This window comes from Gossypium arboreum, chromosome 11, assembly GCF_025698485.1.
Source record: "Gossypium arboreum isolate Shixiya-1 chromosome 11, ASM2569848v2, whole genome shotgun sequence".
Taxonomy (NCBI): Eukaryota; Viridiplantae; Streptophyta; class Magnoliopsida; order Malvales; family Malvaceae; genus Gossypium; species Gossypium arboreum.
Window position 1 is genome coordinate 112,947,617 of NC_069080.1, and position 14,952 is coordinate 112,962,568.

A 14,952-nucleotide genomic window follows, 5' to 3' on the forward strand; every position below is an offset into this window, starting at 1 on the left:
GGGCTTGCACACACGGGCATGAGAGAAGCGAGCGAAGCTAGACATGGTCCTGCGACACGGCCGTGGGATGAATTTTAGACGAGCCCAAATAGGAAAAACGTGAAACACACGGGCAAAAATTGGGGAACACGGGCGTGTGCCATGGCCATGTGGCCCAAAATCTATAAATACCCTGCACTATTCACTTTCTTCCCCATTCAAAAACCCTAACCCTAGACCCTGCAAGTTCACACGGCCTCCCTGCCACGCCCGTGCGCCGCCTACAACTCCATTCTCGACGCCCAATCTCTTCCCTTAGCATTTGTTTACTTCTTTTTCCTTTTATTTCACTGATTTATAATGCTATTTATCATATTAATCTATATTTTTCATGTTATTTCCATATTGATAATCACATAAATTTCATTTATCAAACAAGTTATCATCTTTCTCATGTTTAAAATCTTACTCATTACATGATTTCCACACTTCATTTAATTAGTTAGAAGTGAGTATTCATGGCTAGGATAGTTGAAATAATCATGCATATTGTGTTGACATCTCTTTTCATTCATATAGTATTTTGCATTCCATTCCTTGCCATTTTTACTTATATCACCATGCTCATGGCACAAAGAAATGGGTCATTGAACTTATTGTTTTAATTGAATTTAGTAATTGTAGCTGAATATATTTATGCATTTTCCTTTTCAAATTTAGTTGCATTCCTTTTATATATTATAAATTATCTACTTATCAAAAGACGAATTGATGTTTCCACTTGCAAGTATACAGTGTCATCTTCAAGAGGAAAGAAAACCGTTGTACCTGTTTCAAAGAAGAGGAAGGGAGTGTCCTCTTCCATGGGTCCAACCGCGAAAATTCGTCACCCTCTCCTACAGTTCCCCCAAGGGCTCCAAGAAGAACTGTTCCAAATACTTCGGGCCCGACATTTAATTACGGGTCGCTGCATCTACTGGGCTACTGTAGAACAAGTTCAGTTGGCTTATTTGATTCGAGCCCTCCTAACCACCGACCCTTGGGAGCTATTCTTTGGGATTATCGAGCCAACATACCTTGAGCTCATGATGGAACTATGCTCAATGTTCCATCTTCAGACTGTAATGACGAACTACGATGATCCCGGCACGGTTTAATTTTGCCTAGGTGGATTAATCCGCCAGCTAAGCGTCCTAGAGTTCGGTGCTACATTGGGCTTATATACGGAGAAGTTCAAGGAGGAGAATGATTTAGACACTCTCAGTCGCCACATACACTTCTCCCCCTCGAAGTGCTGGCACACTTTGGCCCCTGGCACAGCCCCTTACAATCCTAGCTACTCCAAGGCATCAGTTCTCCCACCATTCCTGAGGTACTTACATGCTATTTTAGCTCACACGATTACAGGTAGGTGAGAGAGCACTGGCGTCGTCAACACCCACGACACCTACCTTTTATAGTGTATGTCATACGAGCATGTCATCGCCCTCACGATTCATCACCAGACGGAGCAGCATAGGAAGGGGGTCATCTCCATCGACCCCTACGTGACTCAGCTGGCGTGACAGTACGGGCTCCTTAACACTACGGCCCAAGAATCATCCCTCACCCTCATCGGCCAGATGTCTCCACAAGGCATCTCGAGCATGCTTAGCACGAGGATGATCGAGAGGCACTGAGGAACCTACCCTCTCCAGTATCATCTTACCCAATCTATCGAGGAAGAGGCCTACAAGGACATTCCTGATGATGTCCCCCCACAGCACAAGGACCCACCGACTCAGCCACCACCACCCTCTCATCCAGTTCATGCAACAGCTTCATACGCAGACATCTCTGAGTGCCTCACTCGATCCGAGCAACATTGTTTTCAATGGTTTGACAACATTGATGCTACTCTACAGTAGATTTGTCAGCACCTCCACATCTCATCGCCAATCCCACCTCGCGAACCATCCAACGATGAAGATGTTTAAAAACATTTATTTATAATTTTATGTTCTTATGTTAATTTTTATTAAAACTACTTTTCGTTAGATTTTAGAAGTTTATTTTTAAATATTAATTTCAGTTATTTCTTTATGAGTAATTATTCTTCCTAATATCCCCTAAAAAGTTCTTGATTTTATCACAATTATATCGAGCTCTTAAGCTTATCATGACATAGGAACTAAAACTCCACCGGGAAAGGTTCTCCACAACTGCCATGTCCTGGTCGACCACGACCATAGCTAGCACTAGATATAATATTCTTGTGGCGCAGGACTTATGGATTAATGAACCTCTACGACCGCCGAAGTATCCTCCTCCACTCTCAAACCAATTACTCTCAAAAACTCCAGTTCGAGGAATTCATCATACAGGAAGTTTCACTTCTCCCCCTATCTTCTTTTTATACTTTAATATCTATCTTTGTACATTGAGGGCAATGTACATCTTAAGTGTGGGGGGTATTTATTTCATTATCAAAAAACTCCCTGAACAATTGCCTTGTTCTCTTGAAAAGCATTCAAATCATATTTAGGATAAATTTTAATTAATTTATGATTTTGATTGATATATCTTGAATTAAAACATAGGCAATTATGCATTGATTGTTTAAACTTTAAGACATTAGAGAATCAAGCATGATGAGTTGACTTTTAAAAATTTAAAATCTTAGGCTGTTTCCCCAAAGTTTAGGTATTACTTTGAATTGGAATTCATAAGTTTTTAACATCAAAAAGCCATAATTTTTGTGAGATTTTTGAGCCTTTTGAGCATCTATTAATTCTTTCATGCTCACTTTTATTATTGCTTTGAGTGCATCAGTATTGAACTGTTATTCTAGAACTTGCTTGATTATGAATGTCGAGGCCACCATTTGATTTGATATGTCAAAATGATTAAGGCACTTAGGATTAACCCACTCATTCCATGAAAAGCCTACTTCCACAATTAACCCCTAGTAAACCCCATTGAGCCTAACAAATCATTCTTTGTATTACCCTTAATATTAACCCTTAACACATTATTATTGAAATCCCCTAAATTAATCCCTATTTTTGTTGATATTTGAGTTGAAAAGATTGCTTAGCTATGTTTTGTTCTTAATAGTTAGTCTATGTTATTTAACTTGTTCTTAAAAAATATATATATGTATATTTATTAGTAATTCCATATTCTGAGAAGAAGCTCTGCTGTACGCAAGTGAAGATTAACTTTTTCTCTAGTTAGGCAATTTTTCAATTCAATCTCGATCCTAACCCTGTCTTTCAGCTTGTGACCACACCCCCTAACCAAGCCTTATTACAACCCTCTAAAAACATTTTGATTGATGTATCATATTAAATTATAGTGGTGGAGATTTGATTTTCATGCAAGCCTATGGTAATGACTTTTCATTATTGACTATTGAGTGCTTCATTTATTATCCTTATACACCTCGACTGATTTGAGTGAATCTTTAGTGAGGATGTAAAAATCTGTGATATTCTGAATCAAAGGTAATTACTTATATGAGGGGAGACACCTATGTTTGCATGAATAAAATGCTCAACTTGGAATGTTTGGAACTTTTATGTTCTTTTAGTTGAATTCTTAATGTATGATTACTTATGGATTAATGTGAGATATTATCGATAGAAATTGTAAGTTGAGAAGAATTTATTTTCATTATGAGTTGAGAATTTTGCTTAAGGACAAGCAAATGCTTAAGTGTGGGAGTATTTGATAAACCGTAAATTATACATATTTTTACCCCATGTTTAATGCATTTTATGGATGATTTTCGATGCTCCTAATGCTTTAATTTCATGTTTTATACTTAAGAGAGCATAGGAGAGCGAAAAGAATGAGAAACAGGGTGATGTGGCATCGACATGGTGTTGAAGAAGCCACGTGGGAGCTTGAAGATATCATGAGACAGCAATATCCAAATCTATTTAACGGTAAGATTTTAGGGGACGAAAATCCCTAAGGGAGGGAGAATTGTAACAGTCCAATTTTGACCCTAGTCAGAATAGTGGTCTCGGGACCACATATCTGAGTCAAAAAATTATTTTAATATTATTTTTCATGCCTATTATAAGTGAATTGGCATGTGAGAAAGTTTCGTGTGAAAATTTAACTGTTTGTGTATTTAATTTGCAAAAAAGGACCAAATCGCGTATAATGCAAAAGCTGTGTGCTAGATGTTAAAAGTGTTATATTGATATGGTTTAGTAAAATGAGAGTCCTTGCATGTCAATTATACCATTAATGTTAATGGTGGACAAGAATGGACATGTAGTTGGTAAATTTTAATGTATATAATAAGGTTAATTTAGTAAAATGCATATTAATGTTATTAATAATAAAACAAAACATGAAAATGGCCATTACAATCTTATTATAGCCTAAAATACAAAGAAAAAAAGAAAAGAGAAAGCTTGTTAGGGTTCGGCTATGGTTTGGCTTAATTGAGGTATGAGAGCTCGATTTTTGATGATTTTTACGTTCTTGAGATTGTTGCTTTGTGTTTTATAAAGCCCATGCTTAAATTTGAGAAATTGAGGATGATTTTGAAACATGCCATGGATGAATTCATGAGCTTTTTGATGTTAGTTGCTGAATTATGAAAGCTTGATGTTGGGTTTACATGTTTTGTCTTTGAATTTTTAATGAAATTGAGTAATTTGGGCTAAATTGTGAAAATGTTATTTTGAGGGACTAAAATGTGAAATAAATGAAATGTGTGGACTAGTATGAGTACTAGGAGAATTCGGCTAAGCTTGTGTATATGCAAATTATGTGTATTTTGTGATTTTGTGAAATAGGGACTAAAGTGTCGAAATGTGAAAATGTAGGGGCTAGTTTGTAAAATGCCCTAAATATCTATCTATGGATTGAAATGAATTATTTGGTGAATAAAAGGGTTAATTTTGAATACATATAGATCAAGAATAGAGGAATTTGGATTTAGATCGAGGGAAGCTGAAGGTTATCGAGTAGACAATTCAAATAGACAATTCTGAGTACGAGGTAAGTTCGTACGTAATAAATGATGTTAAAGTTATGTTCTAATGCGTTGGTAATGCATAAATTGTATCGATATTTGATTTCGGTTTGAGTATGATGATATTTGACTATGCGTGGCACTAAGTGTGCGAGTTAGAATAGCTTCGGCTACAAATGCCACTAAGTGTGCGAGTTGGAATAGCTTCGGCTATATAAGGCACTAAGTGTGCGATACCGACTTAGCTTCAGTTAATTGAAATGGCACTAAGTATGAAGAATCATTTTAGCTTTGGCTAACCTTTACAGCACTAAGTGTGCGGATGTAAAGTATAAATAATTTATAGAAAGTCTTGAAATACTCAAACAAGATGTGAGAAAGAAAGTGAATAAGTATGGGAATATCCAGGTATGTATGATACCTTTGTGGTAGATGATATTATGTAGGTGAAGTTCATTGAATTGTTATGAACATATGGATTGGGTTCGTATAGATTTGATAGATGATTTAAGAAATATAATTATTTAAATGTTGATGTTTTATGTTTTATATATTATTGATGATTTTAGTACGAGCTTACTAAGCTTTTGAAAGCTTACTTTTTGTGTGGTTGCATTGTTTTATAGATATCGAAGCTACTACAAGCTCGAGGATCTTCATGGATTATCAGCACACTATCAAACTTCATTTTGGTATTTTTGAAACTTTTATTTTGGAAGTATGCCATGTATAGGCTAGTAGTTGAAAAATGATGTTTTGTGAGGTATATGTTTAGCCAAGCGACTTGGCTAATTTGTGATTGAACTCATGGTTGATAATGGTTTATGGTATGTTTTAGTTGGTAAGTCTTGGTAAAACTAACTTGAGATTGTATGATATATGGAAAGAAATGCTTTGGAATGACATTACCTTAGATTTGGTATGAATTGGTAAAGTTTATGGGTATGAATTTTGGTGTCTATTATATGATATGTAAATGGTTATGCTTCGGTGCTGAATTTGGATGAAATGGTGATATTAATATGTTAGTTTACTTTGCTTGTAGGATGACCAAATTAGGGTGGCACGGTGGCTATTTAAATGGCCTATTTCTGTCCACACGGGCAAAAACACGGGCGTGTATCTCAGCCGTGTGTGACACATGGCCATGTTGCATAGTCGTGTGTCCTCTAGAGTACCCTATAATTGTAAGTCAGGCTCGTACACGGGCTAGACACACGGGCGTGTGGTCTGGCCGTGTGACCCTAATTGGTATGATGACATCACAAACAGAATGCATGCTAGTTTTGGCACGGTAGAGCACACGGCTTAGACACGGGCGTGTGCAAGGCACACGGGCTGGACATACGGGCATGTGGTCTGGCCGTGTGAGGAAGTCAGTATGTATGCCCTGTATCCACACGGCCTGAGACACGAGAGTGTCTCTTAGGCATGTGAGTGACACGGGTTGGGCACACGGGCGTGTGACCCATGCAGTGAGGAAAATTTTCTAAGTTTTGTAAAGTTTTCTTGAGTTATCGGTTTAGTCTCGAATTCGTTTTAAGCATGTTTTAAGGTACCATAGAACCTTATAAGGGACAATGTAGATGATTGTATAAAAGTTTTAAATTATATGCAAATTTATGTTGTGAAGTGTGAATGAATGATTCGAAGTAAGTTCAATAATGCCTCGTACCCTGTTCTGGTGTTGGTTATGTGTAAGGGGTGTTACAGAGGGGTAAGCATTTACATGCTTAGTAAGCCCGAATAGCTGGAAAGTAAACTTACTGAGTAATTAGCATGCAACCATATTAGGCATTAAAACCATCATGCATTGAATGGTTTTCCTATCACATGCATTCAATCCACAGGTTAGTCACATACAATGCACCATTTATTTAGTTTTAGATGAGCTCATCATTCAACGTTTTCATTTTTATAGCACATGTTAATCCCGTTGAGTCTCTCAAAAAATCTTGATGGAATGTCCATTTACCGTCAAGTCATAAGAGTGATCATCTCATGTATGCACTCTCGCGAACCTCACATCTTACGGTGGGATTACCAGTCCAGGCTAAATCCCCCATAATATAAACTCATAAGGTGATGTCGGGATTACCAGTCCAGGCTAGATCCCTTATAACGACAAACACCTTTAATGAGCTCAGATCTGAATTACCAGTCTAGGCTAAATTCAGACCCTAATTAGATTACCCGTCCGGGCTAAATCCACAATGCACACATATTCTTCGGGAGGCTTGATAACTCAAGGAACACCTGTCCGGGCTAGATCCTTTTTACATTTGAGACTAATGGATTACCCGTCTGGGCTAAATCCTTCTCAGCAACACATGTAGGATCTCAAGTCATGTAAGCCATGCTTTATCCATCGAATTTCCCTTTTTAACCTCAACGGGGACATTTATTAATCATATCATTTATTATTGACATATTTCATAGATTTTCATGCCATAATTATAACTAAATTCCATGCATTCATAACACATGTAATTGGGCATATTATTGGTTTATTTAAAGTTATTCGAATTTACCTGGTATTCGTCTCGGTTTCACATCTCGGTTATTCTGAAACCTTTCGTTTTCCTTGATCGACATTCGAAATTTGTTCCTCGGGGTCTATAACAATAAAAATGAATCATCAATACCTCATATTACTTTTTTCAAGTCTAAATTTCACCCTCAGTTCAAATGACCGTTTTGCCCCTAACCTTTCACATTTTTACAATTTAGTCCCTAGGCTCTTACAATGAAATGCATGCAATTTCTACTTTACCCAAGCCTAGCCGAATGTTTTTTCCCTCTTATGGCAGCCCACATTTTCGTTATTTCACATTTCTACAACATATTTTACACCTTTTGCAAAAAGGTCCCTTTAGGGGTTTTTCACGAAAATCACCTAGAAAAAGATGTTTAACACACATCCGACTTTCATATTCCTCCATAAAACATCAAAGAATAAACATGTAACATACGGGTCACTTTAAAAATATGAACCCTAACTCAAAATTTGGGTAGAAATGGAGAGAGTAAGTTATCGAGATTCCAAAAATACGAAGAACATTAAAAACAGGGCTAGGGAGCATTACTATTGAGCTTGAAATTGTTGAAAACCCTAGCTATGGAGATCTTGAGAATTTCAACTAGATGAGGGAGAAAAATGGCTGATTTTTGGCTTAGTTTCCCCATTTTATTTCATTAATTAGCCTAATGACCAAAATGCCCTCAAGCCCTTTCTTTACAATTTCATCCATACAAGCCCATTTTTGTCCAAAAACTTAGAAATTGGCCAAATATCTCTTTAAGACCTTCTAATTAATATTCTAAATCAATTTCATACAAATTGCTTCTAGAATCCAAGTTTTGCAATTTATTCAATTTGTTCCTTATTTTCCAATTGGACACCTAACTCATAGAATTTCCTCATGAAACTTTAACACATACATATTTTCATATTCTAGACCTCATAATAATCATAAAATAAATATTTTTATGTCGGATTGTGCTCCCGAAACCACTATTCTGACTAGGCCCTATTTTGGGATGTTACAATTTTACCCTTAGCTTACTAACCTTTAATTTATCCATTTTAGGGTCATTTATGAGCAATCCCACTATCCATGGTCCAATTACATAATAAGGACCTCACATTTCACAAAGCATAGCATTTAAGCACTTTTAATTATTAGCAGGTCACATTTGCACTTTACGCGATTAAGTCCTTTTTCTAAATTAGGTACACAAACGATCAATTTTTTATACGAAACTTTCACACATATTAATTCACATACTATAAGCACAAAAAATAATATTAAAATATTTTTTAACTCTGATTTGGGGTCCCAAAACCACTACTCTGATTAGGGTCTAAACTGAGCTATTACAAATAATAACAACAACGAGACATATCCACCATGTTCACATTGTAAGAGACAAATCACTTGCTAAAGAACTGTTGGTGGAGGCCCGATATCAAATGCAGAAAATGTGGTAGCATTGGGCACATAGAGCGGGTTTGTAAGTCTCAACAACATGAAGAGACAAAAGCTACAATTGGGCACAATAAGGTGAGTTCCTTTTTGTGGCGAGACATTTCTCTACAAGTAATAGCTCTAGTGATTCCTGGTTGATCAATAGCAGCTGCGCAAATCACATGACCAATGATCAAACACTTTGCATAGAACTTGATAAAACTATCATTTCCAAAATTAAAGTTGGACATGGTGAATTTATTCTAGTTAAGGGAAAAGGAATAGTGGCTATCAAAAGTTTAACAGGTTTGTAACACATAATTGATGTTCTATATGTGCCTAACATTGACCAAAATCTTCTTAGTGTTGGACAATTGATTGAAAAAGGTTTCAAGGTGATATTTGAAGATAAATGGTGCTTGATCAAAGACTCAAAAGGCAAAGATGTATTCAAAGTAAAAATGAAAGCAAAAAGCTTTGCTCTAAATCTAATGGAGGAGAAACCAACAACGAAGCAATTGCTAGAGACTCCTCAGTACTTTGATGACAACATAGATGATGTTCCAGTTCGTGAAAAAAGATCAGTATCTGAAATTTATGAAAGGTGCAATTTTTTTGTATTTGAGTCTACTGAGTTTAAAGAAACTTAGAAGGATGACAAGTGGATTGAAGGAATGCGAGAAACGTAGCTCGAGGCATTCCAAGTCAAGGGATAGGAGGAAAAATTCTGCATGTTAAACAAAGCCTCATATGGTCTTAAACAAACTTCTAAGGCCTGGTACAATAGGATTGATGGATATCATTTGAAAGAAGAACATAAGATTGGTGAAATTAACTCGGTTTTTTGCAAAACTGGAGATCAATTACAGATATGTTAACCAAGGCTCTTCCAAAAGTTAGATTTAAAGTTTTAAGAAATAAATTAAGCTTTTGCATTTACTAAAGCAATGAGGAGTGTTGAGAATGTGCCTTAGACTTGTTTAATAATAGGTCTATAGACCAAGTCTTTACGGATTTTTATTTTTTAATTTTTTGTCACATTATTATTTTAGGAGTACGTTAAGTGTTTGTGGCATGATTTTAGGAGTAACTTTAATAGGTTTTCTATTTTTTTTAATATATAATCTGAACAATACAATAGATTAGAGTGTACTTCCAATATATCTTTCTTTTTACATTTTCTGTGTTTCATATTTTCTACTAAAATACCTACAATATCTGTCATGATAATTTATTCCTATCCGTGCATTTGATTCACTGCATGTTTCAAATTCCTACACTTGAGCCTATGATCACAGGCTTGGAAGAAGCACTGCCGAAATCTAGTGGACTTCTTCCTTTTGATAGGGGCGTGGCAGGTACAAGCTGGTGTCATTTATATTTTCCTTCTAGCATACTTCTTTCTGAATACATAGATTGTATGCAAAAAGTATTAAAAGCATACTCCTTTTATGCAGTATCAAAATGCTAAGCCTCAATTGACATAAAAACTATAACCTGTCATCTGATTGCAGTGAAGTTATGGATGCCAGAGAACGGTGTTTGGGATTACATGCTAAATTGTTTATTTTCATTCAATTAAAAATATACAAATGTCTGATATATTTAAAAACATTTTGTAACACCCCAAACCCGGCCCAGACGTTATGGCCGAATCTGATGTGCCACATTGAAGTTAAAAACCCATGTTTCGTTTTAGTGCTTTAAAAACCAACTTTTGTTAAGCTAACAAAGTGAATGGGAGCTGGGCACCAGGTAGGAATCCGTAACAGAGGAGGTGAGCCATGAAGGCTGCTTAAGTACCAAGCTCTTCCAATGGATCCAATCCTAGACATGCCCACAACCATTGCCACACTTGGTTAAATCGTGTTGTAATTTATTTAAGTTGAAATCTTTGATAAATCAGATAATCGTGGCGAGATGTTATTTTGAAAACAATTACCATTTTGAAAACACGTCCTAAGTCTAGCCCATTTATTAACAAATGATTAAAGTTATTAAAAATAAAATAATCCCGAAAAAATAATTAAAATGGCCTTATTACAACCCAAAACCAAACAATAATATTAATAAGATAAAACTTATAAAGAAATAAATCGGCTACTTATTGCAATTAAAAGAAAGCGAATGAGTGTGGCCATCTCAGAGTCCTCGCAGACTCCAAACCTTCTAAGCTTAGGGATTACTTGTGCAGTTAGAAACAGGTGAGTTTACGAAAACTCAGTGTGTAATCCCAATAACAAACAAATAGTGAAAACACAGTATCAGTACAATCTGGGCCAAAGCCCTATTTAGTCTTGACATATACTGGGCCGAAGCCTTTTCATAAATCATATCACTGGGCCGAAACCTTTTCATAAATCATATCACTAGGCCGAAGCCTTTTCATAAATCATATCATTGGGGCAAAGCCTTTACTGTAAATGGTATGGCCCTTATGCCCATTTCAATATCACATGTAATGTCAAAGGATGTATGCAAGCCCATTTCAATATCACATGAAATACCAATGAATGTATGCAAGCCTATTTGGGGAGACTACTCAACCCACCATCCGCTACTCTCCACCCGTACCAACAAACACACCACGTGGGGAATAACTCAACCCACCCAACCAACACACCACTGGTAGCATACCTACTTTATCATATATTTGGAGGCCTAGCCTCTTTAATAACTGGGGCAAAGCCCTTTTCAGTAAACTGGGGCAAAGCCCTTTTCAATAAACTGGGGCATAAGCCCTTTTCAATAAACTGGGGCATAAGCCCTTTTCAATAAACTGGGGCATAAGCCCTTTTCGGTAAACTAGGCCATAAGCCCTTTTCAATAAACTGGGGCATAAGCCCATTTGCACTTCCTACATCCATATAAAAACCCAACCTAATGCAACATGTCATATATGCAAAATGTCATGCCCATATTAGGCTCAAGGGGGTTTACTAAGGGCTAGTTATGAAGGTAGGTTTAGTTATGAAGGTTGGTTTTTATGGAGTGAGTGGGTTAAACCTAAGTGCCTTTATCATCTTGACATATCAAATCAAAGGTGTGGTCTTGACATGTATAATCAAGAAAGTTCTAGAATAACAGATAAATACTGATGCATTAAAAAAAATAATAAAAGTGAGCATGAAAGAAATAATAGATACTCTAAAGGCTCAAGATCTTATAAAAATTATGTTTTTTGATGTTTAAACCTGTGAATTTTAACTCAAGATAATACCTAAACTCGGGGAAACAACTTAAAAATTTTTAATTCTCAAAAATCAACTTATCATACTTGATTCTCTAATTCCTTAAAGTTTAAACAATCAAAGTATGAATGCTTATGTTTTAAACCAATAAATATCAATAAAAATCATAAATTAATCAAAATTCATTCTAATAATGATATGAGAAGATTATTTAAGAACAAGACAAAATCCAGGGATTTTTTCTGATAATGATATAAATGACCCCCCACACTTAAGATGTACATTGTCCTTAATGTATAAAGATAGATTTACTGAAAATATAGATATAAGATCTTAAGAAAGGGAGAGAAGTGAAACTTCTTGAATAATGAATGGAATCCTTGAATTGGAGTTATGGAGAATAACTGGCCAAGGCAATGATGAGATTGGAGGAGGATACTCCGGTGGTGGTAGAGGTTGGGTTCCACAACCACAGTGTCCAGCAAAGAGGTTATCGTGGTGGTCGAGTAGGTCATGGCAGTCGTGGAGAACCTTTTCCAGTGGAGTTTCAAGTTCCTAAGTGATGGTGAGCTTTGGAGCTCTTTATAACTGTGATAAAATCAAGAACTCTTTAGGAAAAATAAAGAAGCATAATTACTCGTAAAGAAATAGCCGAAAATATAAACTGTTCAATAAAAAATATAAAACCTAAAAATGAAATAGTATTAAAGGAAAATAAAATAAGAAGTACTTTAAGAAGATAAATAAAGATAAAAGTGAAAATAATAATAATAAATAAAAAGTTTTTAAACATCGTCATTGTCAGATGGTTCACAAGGTGGTGGTGGCAATGAGATGTGAAGGTGCTGACAAATCTGATGTAGAGTAGCATCAATATGATCAAAACGCTGAAAACACTGCTGCTCAAATCGAGTATGGCATTCAGAGATGTCAGAAAGTGAAGCCGCCACATGAACTAGACGATGAATGGGTGGTGGCTGAGAGGCTGGGTCCTCATGGCGTGGATGGACATCATCAGTAATGTCCTCTAGGTCTTCCTCCTCAGTGGACTGTACCAGGTGGTACTAGGGAGGATCAACTCCACATCGTCGCTCGATCATCCTCATATGAAGCATGCCCGAGATTCCCTGTAGGGACATCTAACCGATAAGAGTAAGGGAGGATGCTTGCATCATCGTGTTGAGGAGACCGAAATACCGTGCCAGTCGAGTCACAAAGGGGGCAATGGAAATGACTCCTCTCCTATGCCACTCCGTCTAATGGCGAATGGGGAGGGCGATGAAATAGGCAAGGTTGAAAATGTGCCCGTTTGCCATACTCCATAAAAAGTAGGCGTCGTGAGTGTTGACGATGCCGGTGCTCTCTCGCCGTCCTGTTAGAGTGTGGGCCAAGATGGTGTGTAAGTACCTCAAGGATGGGGCGAGGCCCGATGCCTTACAGCGGCTGGGGTTATAGGTGGCTGAGTTAGGGACTAAAGCACTTCAACACTTCGAAGGAGAATAGTGGATATGGCGATGGAGGGTGTCGAGTTCGTTGTCCTCCATGAACTCCTCCGTATACAACCCTAGTGCAATTCGAAACTTAGGTACACTTAACTGGCGCACTAAACTGCCTAGACGAAACTGGACCGTTCCAGGATCATCAAACTGTGTCATGACATCTTGAAGGCGGAACGTCAAGAAGAGTTTGAGTGTGAGCTCAAGGTACGTCGGCTCGATGATCTCGAAAAAGATGCCCCATAGGTCAGTCGTCAGAAGGGTTCGAATCGCATTAGCCAGTTGGATTTGTTCAAGTACGGCCCAATGAATGCAGTGGGCCACTCTTAGGGTTCGGGCCCGTAGTGTCTGAAAACGTTCCTCCTGTGGTCCTGAGGGAAACTGGAGGAATGGATGCCTGATTTCCGCAATAGGACCCGACGATGATGTTGCTCCTTTCCTCTTCTTCGAGGCGGGGACGGTGGTTTTCTTGCTACGTGGATTTGACATGGTATCTGCAATAGCAAGACGAAGTTATAGAAATACCCCCAAGAATAGCATGGAAAGGTATGTAAGCATGTTAAAATTAAAGAAGAATACTTCATGGGCATCATAGGGAAAAGAGAAGATGTACCAAAGAGTAACGAAATCCTAATGGAACGATATATCAAGTCATTAGTAACAATAAGAACATGAGAATGGTGCTAGATGGAATACCTAGTGAATGAATGCATGTGGGATTGATAATATGTAATATGGTGTGGGTAAGCATGAAATCCATGGAAACAAGAGAAAAATGGATGAATGAAGCATAATGTATTGACTAAAATGGCAAATTTCTAACAAGGAGCATAAGCATTACTATCATTAGAACCATGAATATTAAGCAAAATAGTCAAGTAACACAATAAAAAATCATAAAATTAGTAAAAGAATTGAAGAGAATAGGGAGAAAAGAGTGAACAAACGCAATAGATTAGTAGAGGGAGGAGCTTGGGTCATCGATGGTGGTGTTGTGGTCAGCGCACGAGCGTGGGAGGAAGGGCTTGTGAAAGGATTACGGCGGCTAGGGTTTGATATTTGGGGAAGGGGATGATGAATAGTAGGGGGTTTATATAGATTTTAGGGTACACGGTTGTGGGACACGCCCGTGTGTCCTAATTTTAGCCCGTGTGTATCGTGATTTTTAAAGTTGGGTGCATCTGAAATTCGACCCACACCCGTGTTCATTGGGTATGTTGATGCACACGGCCGTGTCGCACTGTCGTGTTTTTCTTCATTCGCTTCTCCCATGCCCGTGTATGTATGTCCATGTCTGTGTTATTTTGTCAGTCTTGACCACGGGTAGTGAGCACGGGCATGTC